Raw genomic sequence first — 23778 nt, forward strand, 5'->3', positions numbered from 1 at the left:
TGGCTTCCTTTCGCCATAGGCGGAAAGAATCAAACATCGCCGGCCGGGCTTTCTTTTTAAACAATTTAACTTCCAAATTATCTAAGATATCTGTATCGAAACTACCATTTTGGGGCCATTTTAAAACACCGTCCTTTCTGGTGTATCGGATCCATATTTCATTATATGCAATGGGGCACATGCCATGTTTTACATAAAGCTCATAAGTAGGAGTTCCAATTGGAGGAACCGGACATGAATCCTCTAACTGGAAATCCCTTCCACAATCCAAACAAAACAATCTACAAAATACACTAGAACCAGGCATCTTCGCTCACTAGTCTAGTTTCAAACGTCAAAGGATTATCGAATACGATAGTCTCGTGAATACACGAGTCCTCTGGCTTTGGGACTTGCAAGCACCAAATCAAAATGATCCCGAAGGATACCAAATTCAAACTAGGAGACGCTCTACTTAACTGAATATTGATGATCAATGGCGTCACCAGAAGACTCTCTCGATTGTTTCGCTCTACCAAAATCGTCAAGGGTCCAAAACAGTGCGATTAATCAGGGCAGCAGTCCTTCGTAGCCGTCGGGACGCGGAGAACCTCGCAGAAAAGACTTTCGGACCACGTCGACATGCAGGGGTCGATGAAGTGGCGGCCTTCCTCCAGAATTTCCACACGAAGCTCCTCACGAACCTCTGGCTTGCACCGGTACCGCTGAAATCGCGCCGAGTTGGGCGCCAACTGAAGTACTGGGTATTTTAAGCCCAGCGGTGCAGGGGAACACACCCTATGACTTCGGGGTTCTTCCTGTTTCAGACCTACAGAAACACAGAGTCTTCTGGGTGAAGTCAAAGATCAGTTTATTGGCTGCAGACCAATTACAGGCGTCCTAGAAGTACAACAGCGTGTATGTTCTCAGGAGACTGCTGAAAATCACAGAAACGGGCTACTCCTTAATGCCTCCCAAAGCCAGACAAGGATCCCTTGGAGTTTGCATCCTACCGCCCACTGTCCATGTTGGGTATCGGACGATGAGATTTTGAGCAAGGTCATAGCGGGCTGACTATACAAGCACATGCTGCGTTTGGTGCACCAATATGGCTTCGTGCCTGGGCAGTCCACCACCCTTAATATAGGTTGTTTACACATAGAGATGGAGCTTTCTTCATCACAGTGGTCATATGCTGTGTGCATCGTACTGTACCTTGAGAAGGTTTTTGACACAGTAGAGTGAGGGTACTTATTTTTAGCCTTTTCCTCCATTGGTATTACGGTGAAACTGCACAGTCTAATTCGTCTTCTGTACATCGAACCTGTGACACTGAAGTACTGGGTATTTTAAGCCCAGCGGTGCAGGGGAACACACCCTATGACTTCGGGGTTCTTCCTGTTTCAGACCTACAGAAACACAGAGTCTTCTGGGTGAAGTCAAAGATCAGTTTATTGGCTGCAGACCAATTACAGGCGTCCTAGAAGTACAACAGCGTGTATGTTCTCAGGAGACTGCTGAAAATCACAGAAACGGGCTTCTCCTTAAATACAGAATTTCCTGCCTCAGGCATACATTCCTTAGTTTATGGTATGGTCATTCAAAGTATACATTACAAAACGAAAAGGCAGAGTCATGATGACCATCCCACATTCCAGTTAAGCAAGCCCGTAATTATTTACCCAGCAAGGCTCAGATCCCACATCAGATATCGATAGGCCCCAATAAACATGAGCATCTCCTGTTTTGGGAAACAAGCCATAAAGCAGGAACAGTCAGGTGAGAAAGAGATTAGCTGGAGGCTAGTGTAGGATGAAAAGACTTTATGGTGTGTCACGCCCTGATGCTAATCACAGGTGGCCAGAGGACGGGGAACTCGTGAGACCAGTTTGACCTGGGGCAGCGGAGCCAAGCTGCCCAGGTCACAGAAAAGTCAAAGAAAGGCACATGTGCTCTAAAAGGCTCGTTTTCGCTTCATGCTATATAGCCTATGTGAGGGCAACCATAAGATGGCCACCGCTCTAAAATGGAACCCACGTAGTGATGTATAATAGCGTATACACAGTGCATTCATAGCTAAAACGTTACACAAAGCACTTGTACATACCGCATTAACCATTCGCGGTTCACTAATATCGGGATAGACAGGGGTAGGGCCCTGCCTCCTACGCGGTCCCAAATTCTAAAGTACGACAACACAGTGAAAATTGGTCAATGTATTTACCCTCCCTTCCCAGTGAACAGGAGGATGCAGCATGGCTGCCCGTTGTCCATATTGCTTTTTGCTTTAGCAATGGGACTCTTAGCCCAGAGGCTTGGGCAACTCGGACAGATTTAGGATATTCCACTGCACAGGAAAATCCATACTGTCTCATTGTATAGGAAAGTGTCATGCAATTCTAAGTTCTAGTATATCCAGCATAATGTCCTTCACAGAGCCTATCTTATCCCAGTTCGACTTCACCAGATGTTTGGAACCCCTTCTAGTTGCCCTAGGTGTCAGCAAATGAGAGCAGACAAGGTACACATGTTTTGGAACTGTCCAGATGCCTCTGTACTATAAGGAGTGGTGTCAGATGCACTGACAGAGGTGACTGGTAGGGCAGATGTGAGCATACTAGAGGGTTCTTTGTTGGCATTGTTTAAGAACTAGAAAGGTACGGTAGCCGCCAATAGATTAATTGATTTAGCGCTGTTAATTACTCATAGATACATAGCCATGCATTGAAAGGTTCAGGCAAAGTACATTGGTGCAAGGCAATGCTTAAATGGAGGCGGACATAGTCTGGGTGCTCCGTCATGAAGAAGCTTGGGGTCTACACAAGGACACCATAGTAGCAGATTGGGAGGTGCTTTGGCTGATTTGAACACCGATAGTAAAGGTCTGAGTGACTAGAGCTCCCACTCTTTGCCCTCCTAATCATACTTATTTTGCCTACCAAGCTGTAGATGCTTAACTTCCTCTGTAATTTTGCACTGGTGCTACCGTCTGCTTCTTCTTTACAGGAAGAAAGTCTCTCTGTTACACACCTTGAAGGTCCTCTTCGATACTACAATGAAATATGTCGCTGCTTCAGGTATACTACTAAGCTCCTATGGGGACTATAAGGATTCGGCATGGGAGGGACATACTCCAATGATTGTTATAACACTGACTGGCTGTTGCCACCACATGACGCCTTTTGTTACACTGATTTTGTCAAGTTTGTAGAAGGAACTGGCACTTCTGTTAATAGTTATGTGAACAAATGTGATAGCTGGAACTGTGGTGGTAACACAGAGTATGCAAATATGTTATGACATTGATGTGCTGTACATCACTGAGATGTTAATATATGAAAATAAAAATTAGTTTAAAAAAAGTAGGGGGTTACTCCCCAAGGAATAGAGGTGGAGTGCTATTGAAAGCGAAGCTTTTGCTCTGGTCTGGGCACTGAAGAAGCTGAAACCATAGCTTTTTGGGACTCACTTCCAAGTTCAGATATACCACAGGCCCCTCAGATGGCTCATGCAGATGAGGGATGACTTAACGGTTGCAAACTATCCTGGATCAGACCACTGAAATGCTAATGGTCTTTCCAGGTCCTTCTTCCTTAGTGATGAGAACTCCCTATCAGCTGGGGGGCACATGTTAGAACTTACAGCCTTTGTTGTGTTCCTCCTACAAACTTTTTGCCTTAACACTTCCTGTTTGCTGGAATTATTTTTGCTGGTGTTAGGACTATGTGCACTTTAGCACTGCTAATCACTGAGAAAGTGCTTGTGCTCACTCCTTTAAACATTGTCAAATTGACTTATATCCAATTGGCACATTTAATTTACTTATACGGCCCTAGTAAAATTGTAACAACATGTACACGGAGTCCATAAATTAAATGCTGATAGTGGATCTGTAGAACTTATTGTGCCACCCATTTAAGTAGCACCTTAAAACATTTCTCAGGCTTGCCATTGCAACTTGTGTGCATATTTAACTGCCACTTGACCTGACCAAATAAAGCGTTTGCCAGGTCTAAACCTCCCATTCTAATAAATACAAGTCATCCCTAAGGTAGGCCCTAAAAAGCCCATAGGGCAGGGTGCAGTGCATTTAAAAAGTTTGACATGTACATTTAAGTTTTATATGTCCTGGCAGTGAACAACTCCCACTACATTCTCTGCCACAGCATCAAATCCTGTTCAATGGCTCCTCTTCAGAAAGGTATCGGTCCTTGTTAGTCCCTCATCAGCTACAGCATGCAGCTTCATCGGAGATTTTCGACTCCCAAAAGAAGTGATCCAAACGTAGAAATCGTCACCGCGACACCATCCATCAGCTCCATGGTGACAATGCCTTCTGCAGGTTGTCTTGCCCAGCTGAACTTTCCCTTTGCATATATTTCTCTTAAAAAATTATTCCAAGTCTGAAGGTATGCCAAGATCAGGCCCAGTCCACATTGTGTATTCAACCCGTGCACCATAATGGCGGCCATAACTTTTGGCTTTGCCCCGGTCTCATGCAACGATATCCGTGGTTGGCGTTTTGATCTTTTAGGTGCTATTTTTCACTTCAAAATTCATAAATCCAGTTCTACTGATTGCATTTTATTTAATAACATTTTCTCTATTTTTCTAAATTGGTGTGGAATTTGTCTTGTGTTTTCATTTTATTTCTCTTTGAGTGCTGCATAAATACTTTACACATTGCCTTTTAATTAAGCCTGACTGCTTTTGTGCCAAGATACCATAGGGTTAAGCACATGATAATTTAGTGACTTTTGTGGTTCACCCTGACTAGGATGAACCTGGAAACCAGAGTTCCATTAGAATAGAACACCGAAGAAGAGCTTAGGGTACATTTTAGGGATGAGTAATGTGTATCTTAAATGTATGTTTAGAATAGATGTAACCCCTATGTCAGGAAATAGAGTTTTTTTAACCTACTTTCTTTTCCTTTTTTTTGATCTAGGAGGAAATCTCATCTGAGATGCAGGGGAACCCTTGTGGGTGGAGCCCCCTACCAGTTTCCTCTATGCACTTCATTGTGTTAGAGCACATCTTCAGATAAAATTTTTGTATCTATTTTTCAAGTACCCTACTTTTTGGCACATGCTTATATTATGTCCCATTGCAAACCAACTAGACATAACCACTATGGTTATAAAGTTAGTTTTGAACTGTTTTGTAGTTTATGACCATTATTTCATTGCCACGTGGGCCTGATGGTTTGGGAACTACTAATATTTCTGACTGTAGGGGGCAAAACACAGCAATGTGTGCCACACAGTCTATGTAATTATGTTATTCATGTTGCTGGTATTGTTGATAATTTATGGCCATAATTTGTTTGTCCATGAAGGCTTGATTGTTTAGGAACCGTTATTATACCTGACTACAGGGCTCACACAAGTACCATTCAATCTATTTGATCATGTGGTGTATGTGCTTTTATTGCCCCCTGGGGCCAGACTAAATAGAGTACTGCGTAGGATACATCACACTCACAACTTTGGAATTCTAAGAATTAGACATTGCATCGATTGGAACATGAAGATGGGATAAGGTTGAGGATTCACCACAGGTTTATGGAGTGACTTTTGTGGCTCACACTGACAAGGATTGTGTTTATTCATTTATTGAGGTTCTCACCCTTCTCTACTAATAACCCACATTCTTACTCAAGGAGGGAGTATGGACTTCAAGTGAGTCACTAAAGGTGGCGTAGCAACTACCGGTGAAGTTTTCTTCACTGGTTGTGTTATGGTTGAAGTGTTTCATATTCGTAGCAAACAATTTCGAAACCTTTTGGAGGAAACCCTTTTCCAATGAAATGTTGAGATAGCAAGCGGGTTCAAGAGACTGAAAATTATGTGTTAGAGAGATAAACAGCGAGAAAAGAAGAGAGGTGAGCACTTATCTTCAAATGGTATTATTTTCAAATGATGCTTATCTTCAAAGTATTGTTCGCCAATAGTGACCTCCTTCTTTATGGCTGATCCATCACTTGAACTCGCACTTGTAAATGACCATTGTAAAACAATCAATCTCCATCCTCTCAGTCCTTTGGAAGCCCATTATAGACTATCACCAACCTTAACATTAAATTGGTAGTGGGTCAGCTCTATCACCACATTAACAATGGAATCATAATAATCTGTACACCATCAGACTTCCAGTCATAATACATCACTGAAAATTTTCCCTGTCAATGTATGTGAGAATTGTGTAGGAATTACATATAAGGACAGTCTAAGAACCCTATGCTCCATGACCTAATCAGGAGGGGATATATATCACTTATAAATCTTTAACCCTTATTACTTTTATAGTTTATGCTCTCTTGTAAAATGCCTCGATACCCATGTGCCAAGGGTTGGACTCTAGGGGGCCTATTTACAAATGTACTCTTATTCTTCGGCATTTATGTTTCAATATTCACCGGTGTAAATGTTCTACTAGAAGTCTCCACCCCTGAAATAGGGAGCCACATTTGCAAGTGTAAAGTTATTACTACCAACTGTTCCAAATAGTTGGAGGTCTTCCTATCATAAAGTATTAAGTAAATAAGTGTATTAAACTTCAAAAAAATGATTCACAAATTACTATTTTTAATATGGATTAATATTTGTATTTATTTTAAGAGAACAGAAAATAAAAAATGCTACAGCACTATTAACTGAGGAAGAGTGGTCAGACTTGCTACATGATAAGGTGCCGGGGAAGTCATAATTTAAATTTTCAAACTACAAAATACTATATCACTGGTATTGTACACTAGTATGCTTAGCTACAACAGGAATAAATCCTAATTCTAATGGCTGGAGATACAACTGTTACAAGTGTTTGCTGTGTCAACTCCTATGGTTAATCCCTTGGATTTCTGCCTATTGAGCTGCAGCTGGGAATGCTGTTCACCAGCAGCCTCATATCCTTCCAAGCCTCTAAGAAATTAGCTCTCTTACATGACATCTCTGATCTTCTAGATGTTCCCCCAACCTGGAGGCGATGGATGGGCACCCTACACTCTGCGGCCAAATCTGCCTGGTGCGGCACTGGAAATCCATGACTGTGCCTGCACTCAATGAATGGATGACTAAACTTTACTATCCAGATTCTTATGAGAGAATAATCCATGATGTACAGGATACAGTGCAGTTTTTCATCAGGGTATGGGTTACCCTGTTGGATATTTGATGCAATCTTGTTACCCCTTCTTAGGCATACCCCGCAATTCTTGTTAGACCTGTCAGCCATAGGAAGGTCTTCCTCCAAGCATTTTGCCTCCCCTCTTCCATTATGCTGAACTTATTTCTGTTGGCTTTAGGACTCGGTGCACTTTACCTCTGCCAATCAGTGCTAAAGTGATTGTGCTCACTCCACTAAAACATAGTTAAATTTGCTTATACCCAATTAGCATAGTTAATCTTCTTATAAGTCTCTTGTAGAGTGGTATACCATATACACAGGGCCTGTAATTTGAACGCTACCTGTGGGCCTGCAGCACTTATTATGCTACTCACTTTAGAAGCATCCTAAAACATGTCCCAGTTCTGCCATTGCCAACTGAATGCTGTTTTAAAACGTCATATCGGCTTAGCATTTAAACCCCCTTACCAACCCCTAAGGTAGGCCCTAGATAGCCCGTAGGGCAGGGTGCTGTGTAATTAAAAGGTTGGGCATGTACTTTTAAGTTTTACATGTCCCAGTAGAGAAAAACTCTGAAATTCATTTTTTTACTTCAGTGAGGACTACCCCTCCCGTAGGATAATATTGTGGATTCATTATTACATTTAATAAGCTCTCAATAAAATTGGGAGCTGATAATTATTTAATGTTTGAGGTCTATAGAATTGTGGTGAAAAGCCCTATTTAATGGTAGGATCAGATTTGTTTAATCACAATTTTAAAAATGACACTTTTCTAATGTTTGCATTTTTCTGTCCTTAGCCCTTTTGTGCCTGCACTCTGCTTTGTCACATGACTTGGTGTAAGTGACAGTTAGACTTTGTGAAGTCTTCCCAGACAGTCACAAAATGCCTCAAGGCGCCATCTGCTGGCAGGATGGGGGGCAGAGCTGAGCACAGCCCCACTTGCATCAGAAGAACCTGTGCTCTGCTTTCACGCAAAGGACCTAACAATCCAACTTTATTACTGCAGCAAGGTTGGAACCAGGGCAGGGGAGGCAGGAAATTCCATGCACTTCAAAACCACTGTCTTGAAGCTTCTCCCACCTTCCAGAACCAGGGCACTAGGGTATAAGAGTAGGATCTCAGACACCATCTCTTCAGTACACTTCTGAACCTATGGATACTCTGCAAGGAAGAAGGACTGCTGTGCTGCTGAAAGGACTACCAGTCTGCTGGGCTGCTTACCTGGTGCTGCCTTGCGGTATTGCTGTCTATCTGCCCTGCTGCCCTTGTGCCTGGGGAAGAAGAACTGAACTTCTGCAACTTCATTTTGAACCCAGGGCTACCAGAGTAACTCCTGGGCTAGTCTGCCGGCCTCCAACTGAAGTGAGTTCCTGACCTCCAAGTGGTGCCGCCCAGATCCTGAACCCTTGGTGTGGCTCAGAGAGCTGTGTTTAAGTTATTGGGCTCTTTGTGACCCTAAATGGGCCTGTCCACGCCCACGATCAGGCCTGTTTGCATAAAGACCTCGCCGCTTGTACCATGAATTAACGTAAAGACCTGTTTTCCCTACCCATCACCCTACAGCATTCACTGCTCACGGGTACCACCTACGCCAAGCTCCAGCACCACCCACCTGCGATGCTTGCCCTGGTCATGGCGCTACGCCAACAGCTTCCTGCGAAACTCTACCTGCTCCTCCCAGTCCCCTCCAATACAAACGGGACTCTTGGTGTTGACTTGAGAAGGTAAGCTTCAGCTGGACTAATCTAGTGACTGTAGCTGACCTGTGCTCCATTGTGGTCAGCCTTGACTTTTGACTTTGACCCAGTCTAGCGTGATCAGATAGCGAGAGTTGGCGCTTTGTGATTTCTGGTGCCTATTTTACATTTTAATCTTTAAAAAACCATAACTCTATTATTACTGATTGGATTGCTGTTATTTTTGTGTCAAATATTTTGTAAGAGTGTACTCTATTTTTCTAAGTAGGGTTGGGAGTGTTCTTGTGTTGTGTTTTCACTTTATTACTATTTGTGTGCGGTATAAACACTTTACATATTGACTCTAGTTTAAGCCTGACTGCTCCCTAGATAGATCCCTGTGCTCACGGAAGTTAAGGCATAATAAACTGTGGACCATATAAGAATGACATTCGCGTCAATGCCCCAGCCGGAAGGGAGTGGAGTTAGCAACGGAGGGCTCACGTTCATGCACCCTCCAACCACGTCCTATAATTATTTATGTATCCCCTCCTCTTCTTTTCTTTCCTTTGATGCTGATATAGTTGTCTATTATAAATTAATCAGTGCTGACCTAATCTCACTACAATGTATGAAGACAAGAATGCTGATCATGTTCGGAATAACGTATTACCACTTACCAGCTATACTAGAATTGAAAGTAATGGAAATTGTTACCTCTTACGTGATACTTGCTGCTGTATTAGTACTTCTCTTTTTGGTATAAATCCCAAAACATAATAGTTTAAAAAATGTCTGTCACTAGCATTATTCTTTCTCTCATATGGAAGCACATGAATGAATTTGTGTAAAACATATATATACTACTCTCTGTTGACAACATGCCTTGAAAAGATATTTAACATGTATGGGATTCTTCTAAAGACACAGTACTTTCTTGAAATTAGTGCAGTTTTGGGAACAGAGGGGCATATTTACTGGCCTCTCTTGCCACAGGAGCATCACTTTTTTTGCGACGTTCCTGTTGTTGCAGGATCATCTCCTCCCCTCTAGGAGCATCTAAAATGAAAGCCGGGGGCCAATCTGCCTCTGCCAATAGAATATCATACAAAGAGGTTAGATTATCCCAAAAATCCCTTGAATCGTGCATTGTATGTCACCTTCAAGAGGACTATATTATATAGTCTGTCAGGGGGAGCCACTCTACTGTCAGCAGTTTCTACAGTTATGAACGTATCAGTTGCTGTTGCCACCAGATATGGACGCAGTGCTTGTCGCACTACTGTAACTTCCGCTGCAGTGTCGAGCAGTGTTAGTGTCCATGTCAGGTTGTGAAGCTGCGTCCGCACTATCTGTGGCATACCACGCTGTTAGCGCAGCAACTTTCTTCTTCTGAAATGGGGGTCGTTGACGTGCAGACTCGTCCTGCTTGCCTTTGCCGTCAGTCTGACAGGGTTTTTCACGACTTTGGGCACCCCGTCCTTTCCCACGGTCTCCGCCACCGGATTGTGAAGCCGATGTTTCCTGTGAAGAATGAGGAGAGCGTTGTTCAGAAACCTGAAACCTATCAGGTGACTTAATACTAAATCGATCGCGCAGATCATATGTGCGTTCACTAGACGACTGTACGGATGCGGCAGGACGAGACCCCTGTTTCTGTTGCTGCTTCCTCTGTTGCTTTGCTCGCCAATTTTGTTTAGGAAAATTAGGGCGTTCGTCTTTAGTAGACGAGCTCACCTCCTATAGGCTTCCGCAATTATTTTAGCGAACTCCTGAGGCCTGTCGAGTTCATCCACGCGGTCCAGCTTATTAGCTACTTGGAACTGCATGGCATCACCTTTGAGGTTGCCCATTACCATGGAAGCAACCACATCGAACACTCCGACAAGCCTCATTCCCAATTCAACAGCAGCCTCTCCCCCTTGATTCTCTTGAACACGTTTAATGACGGAGGGTACTACAGACAGAGACGGAGTGCCGAAGCACTTCGAGTAGGTCGCGGCAAAGACCTTGCCCCAGTTTGCACAATCGGCCATATCTGGGACCAAGTCTTTCGGCAAACTAATGGTGAGAATCCTGTGTTTCTCCACAGGAGAGGTATGCGGAAAAACCGCCTCCAGTTGGTCAAATTTCTCAGCAAGCCAATAAGGCAAATCATCCTTATTTTGGGGGCGCTTGCCCATCACCGAATTAACCATAACAGGGCTAATAACCACCGCGTGGTGGTCCGTTGGTTGTCCCGCAACAGCAGGTGCCCCCACCTGCACGTTGCGTGATACGTACTGCACTAAAGCCCTATGAACTGTAATCAGGGCTGTGTGTGGTACTCGCAACTCAGCCACCGCCACCGTGAGATAGCGGGGATGAGGCATAAATCCGGCCAGCACCGGCCAAGTGGCCCCTGCAATAGACAACGGGCCCATTCTAGCCGGTGCAACCGCATGGGGAAGGGCGCCATTAAACCAAATGGTATGCTGCCAGGCAGAAATAGGAATTTCTTGTGTCCTATACGGCGTATAGACTGCAGGTAGCTGCGTGGAGTAAAGGAATGAAACGTATTATCGTCTGCATCCACCGCCGGAAAAGTCACCCAAGAGTAAAACAACTCATACGGGTAGGACGCATCAGCGCTCACCACAAAAATAACAGCCATCCCATCATCCGGTACTCCATACACCGTCAAATGACAGCGCTGAGGTGCACGACTATGTGCGGCAATGTCAACCGCCATAAGGACACACCAAAGAGTATCAACGATATCAACAGTAGCACTGGGGTTCAGAAAAAAACCTTTTTAATGATCAAGCTTGAAAGAACCTATTAGTCGAAACCCAGGTAGGTTAAACCCGTCACTCCCGTTAACCGGAGTGAGGGTGTTGTGGACTAATATAAGCACTACTAAGGCATTTCAAATCAATCGACCAAATGTTAGGTGCGCCATGTTGCAGGGATTCTGCTTATGCACAGAACTATGCACAGGAAACCAGGACCTCAGTGAATTGTGGTGTAGCAAAAACTCACCTCAGAACCCAGAACCCCTTATCCGACCAGCATCAGTGTCCCATTCGTTATCCAAGTTTTATCTCGGCGGTCCCAATGTATAGACAACCCAGAACAAGCGACTTCGGGTATTCTCAGGAATGGTGGGAATCAGAAATACCTGTTCGTAATTATTCTCACATCAGTCCACAACAGAATAAACAGAGTTTAAAGAGTTTATTTTATAAACCTCGTGTCCTAAGTTGCAGTACTTTGGCTAACATAAGCAGACAAATGATTAAGATCAAAACCAACAGCATAGTTACAATACCATAGAAAATGAAAGGAGTTATCATAATAAAATGACGCTAGTAAACTAATATTATTATTATTAGACTAATAAAAGGTCTCTAGGCTTGAATGGGGAACCCCAACTCGTAAAGATCAGCTTAGTGGAATCACATCACAGGATCAGCTAGACTCTGCTCCTGGGAAAGCTCTTCTTCGGAATGTGTCTAAAACATGCAGCCTGCGATATTAAAAGCACTCGATTTTCAGGTATTTGCAGGTGCGTGCGTGTTATGGCTAAATAGTGGGCCGATCAACCTAAACCCAACAACATGCACCGTCTAGCGACCCAGACTGTTTCTTTACACAATGGTCAGACCAAGGTCGCTGCTCACTGTTAGGGATGTGAACAACAGACAGGTCTCATGTGAAGCAAAGGCGAGCAAGCATTTCTCAATGAATAACATGTAACTACAGTGTCGTGTGCAAAAGCAGCAAAAGTGGCAAGATGGCTTTCTAACATCTAACGCAGTCTTGACTACACTGTGGCGATAATCCCTTTGCTTTATTTACAAGGCGGCATTAAGCCACTTAACATGGCTTAAAGCCGCCTTGTAAATAAGGCCCCCTTTCACTCTACACTTAGCGTGAAAGGGTGCCCAATGGGTGATGCGGTGGGCGGTCTGCCGTAACACCCATTGATTTTGACCTTGCCACATATTTACAAGGGTGGTGTAAATAGGAGGCAGCGCCAGAATTACGACCAGGCCAAACCTGATCTTAACATGGGGAAACGAGGAGAAATGGTTAACATCTCCTTGTTGTTGCTGTTTCTATGTGTGCTGCATTGACCAGCACACATAGAAACAGCAAATCACCATGAACGATTGTGTATTTGCAGGTAGGTGTCCCTTCCTGCACATAAACAATCATTACACAAATGGTGATTTGCAACTTCTATATCTACTGCACAATGCAGCACACAAAGGAGTGTCAAACTGAACTACTGGATTGCTTATGTGCAGGAAAGAACACCTTTCTGCACATAAACAATCATTCCTCCGAATCCAGACACCCTTGCACTTTGGTGCAAGGGTGCCTGCATTGGCGCTAGACAGTTAAATTTAGCAACAGCACTAAAGGAAATGCAGGGGTGCACCAAATTCTTGTGAATACGGCTCATACCTGTGTTTTCAGAATGGCGAAGCATGGTGTTAGCAATGTTTACTTAATTCCATGCTTCACCATTCTGTTGTAAATATAACCCAGAGTTTTTTATGGAAACATGCATTTGGATGAATGGTTACGTTGAACATTTTCATTCAAAGTAGAAATCATTCTTTCCACCCTGTTTGAATGGTATTTAAGTATTTAAAATTTTGTTTGCTGCTGCAGATAAATTCCTTTTGCTCTAGTCTCTCTACATGTGTTGGTTACAATCTTTAGGTACATTTTTATCCTTTTCAAATGAATGGAAATATCACTCAGTAGATGAAATGTGACAAGTTAGGGGAATATTATCAAGACACGGCGTTAAAATAATCACCGCTGTAGCAGCAGAAAACTGCCGTTAAAACGGCAATAATGGGCTTGTTAATATGCCCTTGGGAATTCCCATAGAAGCCCATGTTCTGGAGTCAACATGGGCTTCTATTGGAATTTTCTGCGGTGATAATTTTGACGCCGTGTCTTGATTATATGCCCCTTAGTTTTTACAAACTGTCAGGCAAGACATTGCATTCCCCCTGCAGTGATTATAATATAATTTAATCTGCTTGAGATAGCAACAGCAAGCATTGCTTTGTACAAATTATGCAGCAGATTGGCGATTATATGGTAGTTGGGGCAATTTTATGTATCTTATCTAAAACCTACAGCCATGGAAAACTATATATTTATATTATTGATTTTTTTTAAAGGCTCAGGCAATGTCTCCGCAGCTTTGGCGCACCTTTCCTGACAAGTGGGCTTTTACATTCTAAGTGAAAAAAGCTAACTACTGGTACTTTATTTGGAGGAGGATCGGTGATTGTGTGGCTTATCGCAATCATCGTCTGGTGAGGAATCTGATGGCTGACCCATGTGCTTTTCCGTGCACTAAAGCAGAAGACTTTAACGTCTTTCCATTGGTTGATAGAGAGCCAATAAAGTGCCTCAATGTAGCGGTAAGTGGATCGATCCTGACTGCTGACAATGAGGTGGGCTGAATAGCTCTAGACTCTGTAGTTGTGTTCGTGTCTTAAGGATCAGCGCCATTAACTAGGTCCAGATTGCAGATTGCTCATTTTATTTTGACTCTGACATACATATTCATAAAAACATACACCAATATACATATTCATTAGCATGGCTATATCGGTAGACTTTAGATGTTTGTGTGCATACTCATATTCACTCAAAGCCTTAGAAATTGTTTAGTAAAGGATGGTTTGGAAGATTAAATATCAGACAGTGAATTTAATAAAGTCTGCATAAAATAACTGCAAAACAGGACATTTTGCAGTTTGCAGTCACAGTTGTTGGTCAACAAATTGATATTAGAATTACTGTTGGCAAAGCAGATAGGAAAAACCTCTATCCAAGGTATTAATCGACTTATGTTACCGTTTCAAACCTAATATTTACACATTTAAATCAAGGCAAGGTGAACTCAACCTTGTTAACTTGCAATGAAGATAAAAAGAGTGACAGATTCCAAGTAGGCTTTCTTGCTGAATTGCTCTTTACAGAACAGAATCTGGTTGTCGGGAAAGGGTTTTGTTTGCTATGGACATGTGCCATACAGAGTGAGACGAGTTATTAAAGAAAAAAATGGTAAAGACCGCTTCGCAAAGTAAACAAGAATGTAACAGATCAGCTGTGTTTTTATGCACCTCTTAATATCGAAATCATGCATATATGGTGACCCAAGAAGGCTATTGAACATCCTTTATTGTTCCTTCTTGTCTATAAGAGTTGGGCCAATGTCTGGAATCAGCTCTCTCTCAGTGTCAGGGCTTTCCTACAAACTTCCTCTTCAGAAAAAATATTTAAACAATATAAATTCACAGGAAGATATGTTGAAAATTTGTAAAACATAATTTGCTAAGTTTGATTTTAACAATGTGGGATTAGATGTATGGTGTGTATATTGTAAGATCCAAACATGACATAGCCCAAAACAGAATAACATGGCCTAACATGACCTTAATTTTTTTCTAAATCTCCATAAAAAACACCTACAGGTGAAATTGGTAGAAAATGTTCCCTGGAACTTGTTCGCAGACACTTGCACTCTTGGAAAAGGAAATAAATTAGCTGTGGGAAAAACCATTTTTTTTTCCAATTTCTGTGTCACTTCCTAACAAATGGTCAGTACCTGATTGTAAAACCTTTTTAGGTGTTGGCAATTTCGAAATGTTTCTATTTATTTCTGCCATGCGAAACATTTCTCATGCTGGATTTACGTTTCCAACTGGTAATCATGGTTATTACAACATTTATGTTTAATTGTAGTTGAAAAATGTCACAGTTTATATCATGATTTTCGTCACTTTCAAAGAATAAAAAACATCAGTGAAAATTGTGAGTGAAAAAAACATGAATACAATTTCTCTGACATTTGGTACCTAGAGAGTTAATCGAGCTGCTTTAAGCAATACACAAGCAACACCAGAGATTTTAGGAGATGCACTAGGTGCAGTGCCAACCAAAAAAATGGAAGGTTGAGATAGATGGTTTACAGAGCACAGATCAACATGTATAACATGAACTCATCTCTGAAAAAAAGCATCCTGGACAGGCTGGGTCACCTCGAGAAGAATTTGGAACCCTATGCCAACCTCTTCACTGCTGTGCCTCCGTTGTGAAGAGCCTGTCTGTCCTCCTGTGCTACTGGTTCCTTTCAAGAAAAAATAGCTATGGTTGGTGGAATTTAGCAACCCACTTTCTCATGAATACTGCACCAAGTATTTCATGCAATGATGGGTGAGTGTCAACACAATGCTGACCTGAATAACAGTTTTTTTGGGTACGAGTGCGGATTGTGGAATTCACGTTTGTACGGAATTGCAAAAATCCACTTTTAAGAGAATGATAGAACACTAACCTGAAGAATGACAACACCGGGCGCAGTCTGCACAGTAAAGAGCGGTGAGACGGGGAGAGGGGGGATGTCGACAGACGATGGGATAGGTAAAATTAAATAAAAAAATAAAATAAAACCACTTACCGTTCGTCATAATCATCGAGTTAGCGATACCATGAGGCAAGGTAAGTGGTTTTATTTTTTTATTTAACTTTACTAATTTCGTTGTCTGTTGACTCCCCCCCCCCACCCCACCGCTCTGACCTGTGTCAGCACAAATACTATAAAACTGGAGAAGAAATAAACAGCCATAATTATAATGGACAAAGAAATGTATGATTAAGAAGTACCAATATTGAACACTACAGGAAGACCCTATTTATTCCCTTCATCGACATTCAGGCTCAAATTCTAGATTAAAATTTATTTATTTATTTAAGCTTGTACCGCGCACAGCTACCCACAATGGGTTTCCCGGCGCCAGGGATAGACTGTAGAAGAAAAGAGAATGTCACCTTGACTTAAGGCCACTGCCGACTATTGGTCACGCTTAGTAAAGAGCAGGGTCTTCAAAGCCTTACGGAAGCGGAGTAAGTTGGTCTCAGATTTTAATGCCAATGGGAGGGAGTTCCAGTATTTAGGACCAAGAGTGGAAAAGGAGCGGCCTCCCATTTTTGCCAGCTTCCATCTTGGTACTGTGAAATTGCCAATGTCCGATGACCTTAATGAGCGCAGGGGTCTATAGGGTTTTACCAGCCCCTGAACATATACTGGGGCGCTACCCTGCTTAGCCTTGAACATATAGCAGAGTGCCTTGAATTTAACGCGTTCTGGGATGCTCAACCAATGGAGGTCACGCAAAGCGGCAGTGGCTGAGGTGCGTCTGGGGACATTCTTTAGCAGGCGCGCGGCCGCATTTTGCAGCACCTGCAGCACATGTATAGTAGCTTTATCTGCGCCCAAATAGAGAATGTTGCCATAGTCCAGGCGTGATGTTACAAGTGCCTGGACTACAGTTCTGCGAGAGGAGAGGGGGAGCATCCACAAAATCTTGTGAAGCCATCGCAAGGTTGAAAAGCAGATGGCTGAGACCTTAGTAGCCTGTTGTCTCATAGTTAGCCTGTCGTCAGTAATGACGCCCAGGTTGCGAACTGCAGTAGATGGTGTAGGCGCATTTCCTAGTTCGATGGGCCAATGGCGAGGACCCCAAAGATGTTTGTTCTGTCCTAGAATGACCACCTCGGTCTTCTCCCCATTCAGCTTGAGACAATTTCTCCGCATCCAGTCGGCCACAAGAGTGAGGCCCGACTTGAGTGCGGAGATGTTGTTTACGTCTCTCCCTGACAAGGAGAAGACAATCTGGGTGTCATCTGCGTAGGAAAATGAACACCATAAATGTAATTAAAGGATTGGCATTCAGCCAAGATACACAGTTGTTTAGTCACCATGAAGTTACAGTTATTTTACACTAATATTCCAGAGGATGGTGCTTTAGAAATGCTGAAACTCTACTGTAAAAGAGAAAGCAAACATGCAATGCCACTACCAATTTCACCCCTAACCAAGGCAGAATTTTTTTTTTTTTAAACAAAGATCAGTTCTATGTACGAACCAAGACTTTTTGGAGACAATTCTTCAAATTCAACATTCAGGGCCGGATTATTACCTTAGGTCGGAGGCCTTATGACCAAGATCTTTGGTTTCAATTCCGATCGGCTGGTTGCAATACAGTCGGTCGGGATTGAAACCGGCTGGTCATTCCGGCTGGCTTCCGACTGGCACCAGCAGCCCCTCTGCCAGTCAGAGACTGGCCAGTAAACCAAATGGAAGGCATTTTCACCTTCTGGAATACGATGCACGCTTTCTGGCAGGGCTTCCATGCTGGCCCTCTCCAACATAGAAAACCTGTCAGAAAGCGTGTTTGGGGGCCCTTAACAGGACCCCATCTGTTTTTGGCCTCCGGCTAAGGGCTGAGAGGGCGCCATAGGTGACCCCTTGTTAGTCCCTTCACCATGTGCCTGCCAGGCACCTGACATTGTGCTAGAAAGCGCTGCCTCATACCCCGTGGTGTGGGATGCTCTGCCTGTTGTCCTGGTGGAACTACCTGTCCCAGGTCTCACTGCATCACTTTCACTCCTGCTGGCTGCAGGAGGCACCTGACAGCATGCTTGAAAGCGCTGCCTCATAACCCGCCGCGCAAGACGGATGCAGGATGTGCTCGGGGACGTACCAGGGCAAAGATCGGGCCAAGAATTGGCCCGTCAGCACCTGTCCATGGCTGAACGAGGCTGGGCCAGGCCACCGCTCTTGGCTGATTGATTGCCGGTCGGGACATTACTTCTGTGCAACTTATCCTTAACCTTGATTAAGGTAAGAAAATGGGGAAGTGGAAATCTGCAATGACTGCCTCCAAAGAGCGTCCTCCAACAGCTACAATTACTAGTTTTCTCACTACAGAAATGGGGGCAATTAACAGCGAAATTGAGTGTGTGGAGGAAAGGCTAGGGGTCACGAAGAAAGCTTTGCAAGCTACCCCCTCTGGTGGGGGAGTTATAGTTTTACAACCATCTTGCCCAGAAGTAAATGATAAAAACTCCTTTGAAAGCTAAATTCTTTTGTGTTTAGGGGCAATTTAGAGACTATTTCTAATGATGATCGAGGTGCCCAGACTGATACTTCTTGTTCACCGCCCTCAAAAAAGTCCAAAGGCCCCAATAAACCTTCTGTCCAATGGACGATGCCACCAGCTAGCAAAATAACGACCTCTACTCAGGTGAATGTTTTGATGCCACCTATGATTGAACCAGCAAAATAAGTCACAGGAAAGGTACTAACACATGCCCTGTTTGCAGATATACTTGGAACAACTCTAAAATCTTAATTTGATCCACTTCTGGCCACTCTCAACAGTATTGATATCTCATTGAAGGCTCCTAATTGGGTCAAGTTCAATTAGTGGGTCCATAACAGCTATAAAGCCAAATATTTTGGGTTGCCAAAACATCCATCATTCAAAATCATGAAAATTACACTCCTCGCAAGAGAGTAGTCAGCGGGATAACAACTTGGCAGCCAACTCTCCATTTCAAAATAGAGCAGCCAGGGACTTGAGTGTGGCTCAAAGCCAGGTGCGGCTGGCACAGATGAGAGTGGTGAGGCGGCGTGGGGTGGCGTGGGATGGGGGTGGGGCAGGTTAGGGGTGGGGGAAGTCAGCAAATGATGGAATAGGTACAATTAAATAGAAAAATAGGTAAAACCACTTAATCGCCGACTCAGCGATGCGGCGAGCTTAAGGTAAGTGTTTTTTAATTTTTTTTGTTTAATTTTACCTACCCTGTAATCTATCGACTTCCCCCCATCCATCCCCGCCCCGCCCACCCCTCCACCCACCACTCTTACCTGTGCCATCCGAGCCTGATCAAAGCAAAGGGCATTCCCGAAACAAACATGGGTTTAATACCTTAGGAACTGACAAGATTACTATCATTGAGCATCATGCAGAGAGACCCAGCACTAAAAGAGTCCTTCAGCTCCCGCTGGAAGCAACCCCACTGGTAATACTTTTGAAGAATGTTCCACCTATATTTCACGGGAGGGAAGAAGACACTCAGCAACTAAAAAGTAAAGTGGCAGGCTGGGAAGAGCGACAAATTGGCACAACTGTTAGAGTCTAATTAGGAGTATAAACACTGTATAGAGAGTATCCTGAGTCGGCTCACAAACAAAGAATGACCCTGGAGACTGTGTTGTCGTTAAGGTTCGAAATATGCAAGTGGTGGGTAAACTGGAAAGGCTTTCTGGGCTTAGACCTTCAAGAGACTTTCAAAAGACAGTATCATGGAGGTACCTTTGGGATATTTTTACAAACCATGTTTCCAAGCATCCTCAATGCTTCTTCCCATTGATCGTTGTCTCTCTCACTCATACAGTGTTCCGACCTATAATCACTTCTCTCCCCTTGAACAAATTGATTGACTGCAATTTTGCAGGTCATTTGCTGCCTCGGAAATAGTATGTGCGGATTCAGTAATAGACACTGGGGAAAATGTGCCCACAGCCCTTGCACATATTGAGGTGGTAACTAATGTCACAATGGAAGTTGGGAAAGAAATGGAGGCAGGCATTGTTCCTGTAAATACAATCTCTGACTGTGACGTTGTTTGTGGCAATAATGGTGTTGTGGACATATCTGCGTGGACTCCCAAAAATGTGCGAAATGTATTCAGCTGTTTATTTTGGAATGTGGCAGGTCTTCCAAGTAAGGTGACGGATAAGGATTGGCTTGACCTTATAAACGGCTATAATATTGTTTGCTTGCAAGAAACCTGGGTACGGGAAATAGTTCACATTGATGGGTTTATATCAATTCATACCCCAGCTGGTAACTCACTGTGGGTTATCACAGAGGTGGTTTTCTTACTTTATTAACTACCACTCTGGGTGACAATGTCTGCAGAACATATCTTGACTCACTACATTTTCAATTCATTATCATATACAATCCCAATGTAACACTGGTCATCGTTAATTTCTATCAGAACAATTTTGTCCCTGCTAACAATGATATAGCTGCAAAGCTTGAACACTCCCATTTAATTGATCTTAATACAAACTATATTGTCTTATGGGGTTGAGACTTCAATTGTAGATTACATACGCTATCCAAAACATCGGCCTGTAGCGTGATGGGAAAGAATACTGAGGAACAATGCCATTTTGATCAAAACCCCCATGCTGATATTTCGACTTCTATTTTATCTAAAGTTTCCCTTTTTTGACAATGGATCTTATTATGCATTTGGCACATGACCCGATTACATATATAGGTAGAGATCAAGGTAGTCTCATTGATTTTATCGCTCTTTCGGAGTACTACAAAATAAAGGCAGCGGGCTTTTCTATTTTAAAAAAAATGTTTTAGTGATTATTTCACTTTGTCTATTTTCTTTCATACACAGATCAAAAAACGTCCTATAAAGTCAAATACACAGTCAATAAGCTATAATAAAAACAAGGGCCTCATGTGTAAATGGGCCTTTTAAAATCCTGATATTTTACTAGAAAAACTAATGAAAGAAAGCAAAGCACACATTTTAGTTTGATTACAAAGCAAAATAAATCCAGAAAGTAAGTTGGAAGCTTTTGAGGATATAACCCAAACAATAGAAGAGTTATTTCAGGATGCTAGAAAGCCAAAAGTTCAAAGACCACATGGTTGGTTTAATAGTGATTGTTCGCGAACAGATAGCAATCTCATTATGTCTTTGAAACATAAACCTAGGGACAAAGGGTTGGTAAGATTGTGTAGATACCAATACAAGCAGGCTCTTATGGCCTGCAGGCTCACTATTAAACAGGAGGCTTGGGACAAATTATATGACTGTTAGCAAGTACCCTAACCTCTTCTGTAAGACTGTTAATGCTTCTTTTTTTCAAGATAGTCACAATACCTGCATTGATGTCACAATCACTCCCAATAGATGGGTTGACTACTTCTCTGGGTTACATGGTAGCCATAGGGAGCATATTTGCTCCATTTTGCTGACAGAGCTTGAAGATAATTGCATAGGCAAGAGTGACCCAAAGTTGGCACACCCCACCTATCAGAAGATTGAAAAAGCCTTAAATCAGTCACTAGGAATAAAGCCTCTGGACCAGATGGTGCCCCCACTGATCTTTTCCTGGCAAACTCCGATCTGTGGCTCCCAGTAGCAAAGTCGGGTCTGTTAAAATCTTGGTCCAGTGTGTCCATAGTACCTATTTTTAAAAAGGGAGACAGTCCAAACCCTAAATGCTATCGCCTGATTTCTTTGAATGATTTTACATGTAAATTAATTGGCAGGGTTTTACTTGATCATCTCGAATCTTGGGTTTCAAACAGGGGGATATTTTCAGACATCCAGTATGGTTTCAGGAGAGGCTTGGGCACTGTTGAGCAGTGTCTCAATCTTCACCTGGTCATAAGCAAGTAAACGCTGGTAAAGAATGGCACCCTTTACCTAGGATTTATGGATTTAACATCTGCTTTTGACTGGGTGGAGACAGGAAAACTTTGGCAAACAATTCTGGGAATGGGCATTGATACATCCCTGGTCCACTTCCTAGCACAGATGCATTAAGACGTGACTGGGAGAGTCAGGTATGGGGCAGACGGCGAACTTACTGCACCTATTAAATTGAGGATTGAATTAAGACAAGGGTGCGTATTTGCCCCCTTTTTGTTCTGTTTATACATTAATGACCGTGAGAGCTCTATAAATCAGGAGGGTGCGGATGTACCGAGAGTGGGATCCAGAAATTTCCCAGCTCTGCTTTATGCGGATGATTGGGTATTGATATCCAGAACCGGTATTGGCCTGCAAATACATTTAAATAGATTTAAAGATTTTTTAGTGATTTGGGCTTAAAGACATATACAGCTAAGTCGCATGTCATGGTTGGTGGGAAAACTCGCTTGTCTTTAAAGTGCTGATTTATTTATAATGAAAAGCTGCTTCATGTACAAACATACTTCTATTTAGGAGTTCAATTTGATCAAGGAGGTACCATTTTATAGAGGTTAGGAAAAGGTGCTTTCACCAAACTCTTGAGGCCTTGTTTAGGTTGTAAAGAAATTGGTTCCAAACCAATTGGCGCACTCACCAACATCTATGTCGCGCACTGCTGCTCTGTTATTACGCACAGGGCAGGAGTATGGGGCTTTTGTAATGCTTCAACTTTGCAGATAATATAAAAAAATGCTCTTAGAAGGCTCCTAGCAGTCCCTTCTAGTTTGGCAATGATATTATGTCACATGGAGTTAGGTTTGGTCCCTTTAATGCATTGTATGCAAATTGCCCTAATTATGTTATGGCGGTCTATTTGGTCAAAAGCTGAACATGCACTTAATCAAGTAATAATACAGGATTTTTTAAAGTCTTGACCACATGCATACAATACCATGGCTTAACCATTTAAGAAAGCAGCTTGAACTTATGGGAAGAGCTGACTGTTTTTCTAACCCGTAACTTATTGCGACTGACCTGAAAACTCAGCTAAAGCAAAACTTCTTAACTGTCTTAAGGGAACAAAGGGAATGTATGGAGCTGGGCAAGAAGACAGTGGTTGAATATTTGCCTCTGGCCACCACTGAACTTGTAGAACCTTACCTTTTGTTTCCGTGCAATAATTCCAAAAGGTTTTGTCTTGTTAGATTTAGGATTAGTATTGCATATTTCTTGGTTTCCTACCCCAGTAGAGTATATTCTCCTTATCCATGTGATTCACCAGAATATGCTGCATTTCTCTTTTTTTGTCAGCTATATTCTAAACCACTAAATAATTTATTATTCCACTCTTAAGGGTTTTTAATATTAGAAAATGCAGGCCGGCACTATATTACCCCCAGCTTCTTAAAACAGAATATATATGTCAAATGATATGTAAATTCATTTCCACTGCAGTGAGAACAAGGAATATAGCAGGGAAATGTTTATATTGTATGGCATTCTATGATATTGACTCATATGGAAAAGACCTTTTAAAATTGATCTAATCGAATTTTATTTTAATTTTCAGTAATTTAAATGTGATTTGTTTTCTACTTTTATGGTTGTATAAAGAATTTTTGACTTGAAAGAATGCAAAAGGGAAAGATAGAAGGAAAGAAGGCAAAAAAAAG

General features: G+C 42.5%; 1 pseudogene across 1 annotated transcript in view; it reads left to right on the plus strand.

Moving 5' to 3' along the window:
* LOC146834625 (vitellogenin-A2-like) overlaps positions 1-23778 on the plus strand; it is a 130778-nt pseudogene that overhangs the window by 11966 nt on the left and 95034 nt on the right. The window contains exons 2-3 of the transcript XR_014960052.1: positions 2986-3056; positions 6942-7125. The product of XR_014960052.1 is annotated as a vitellogenin-A2-like (transcript). The remainder of the gene's footprint in view (positions 1-2985; positions 3057-6941; positions 7126-23778) is intronic.

The sequence above is a fragment of the Triturus cristatus genome, chromosome 4_2, assembly GCF_964204655.1.
Source record: "Triturus cristatus chromosome 4_2, aTriCri1.1, whole genome shotgun sequence".
NCBI classification, from domain to species: domain Eukaryota; kingdom Metazoa; phylum Chordata; class Amphibia; order Caudata; family Salamandridae; genus Triturus; species Triturus cristatus.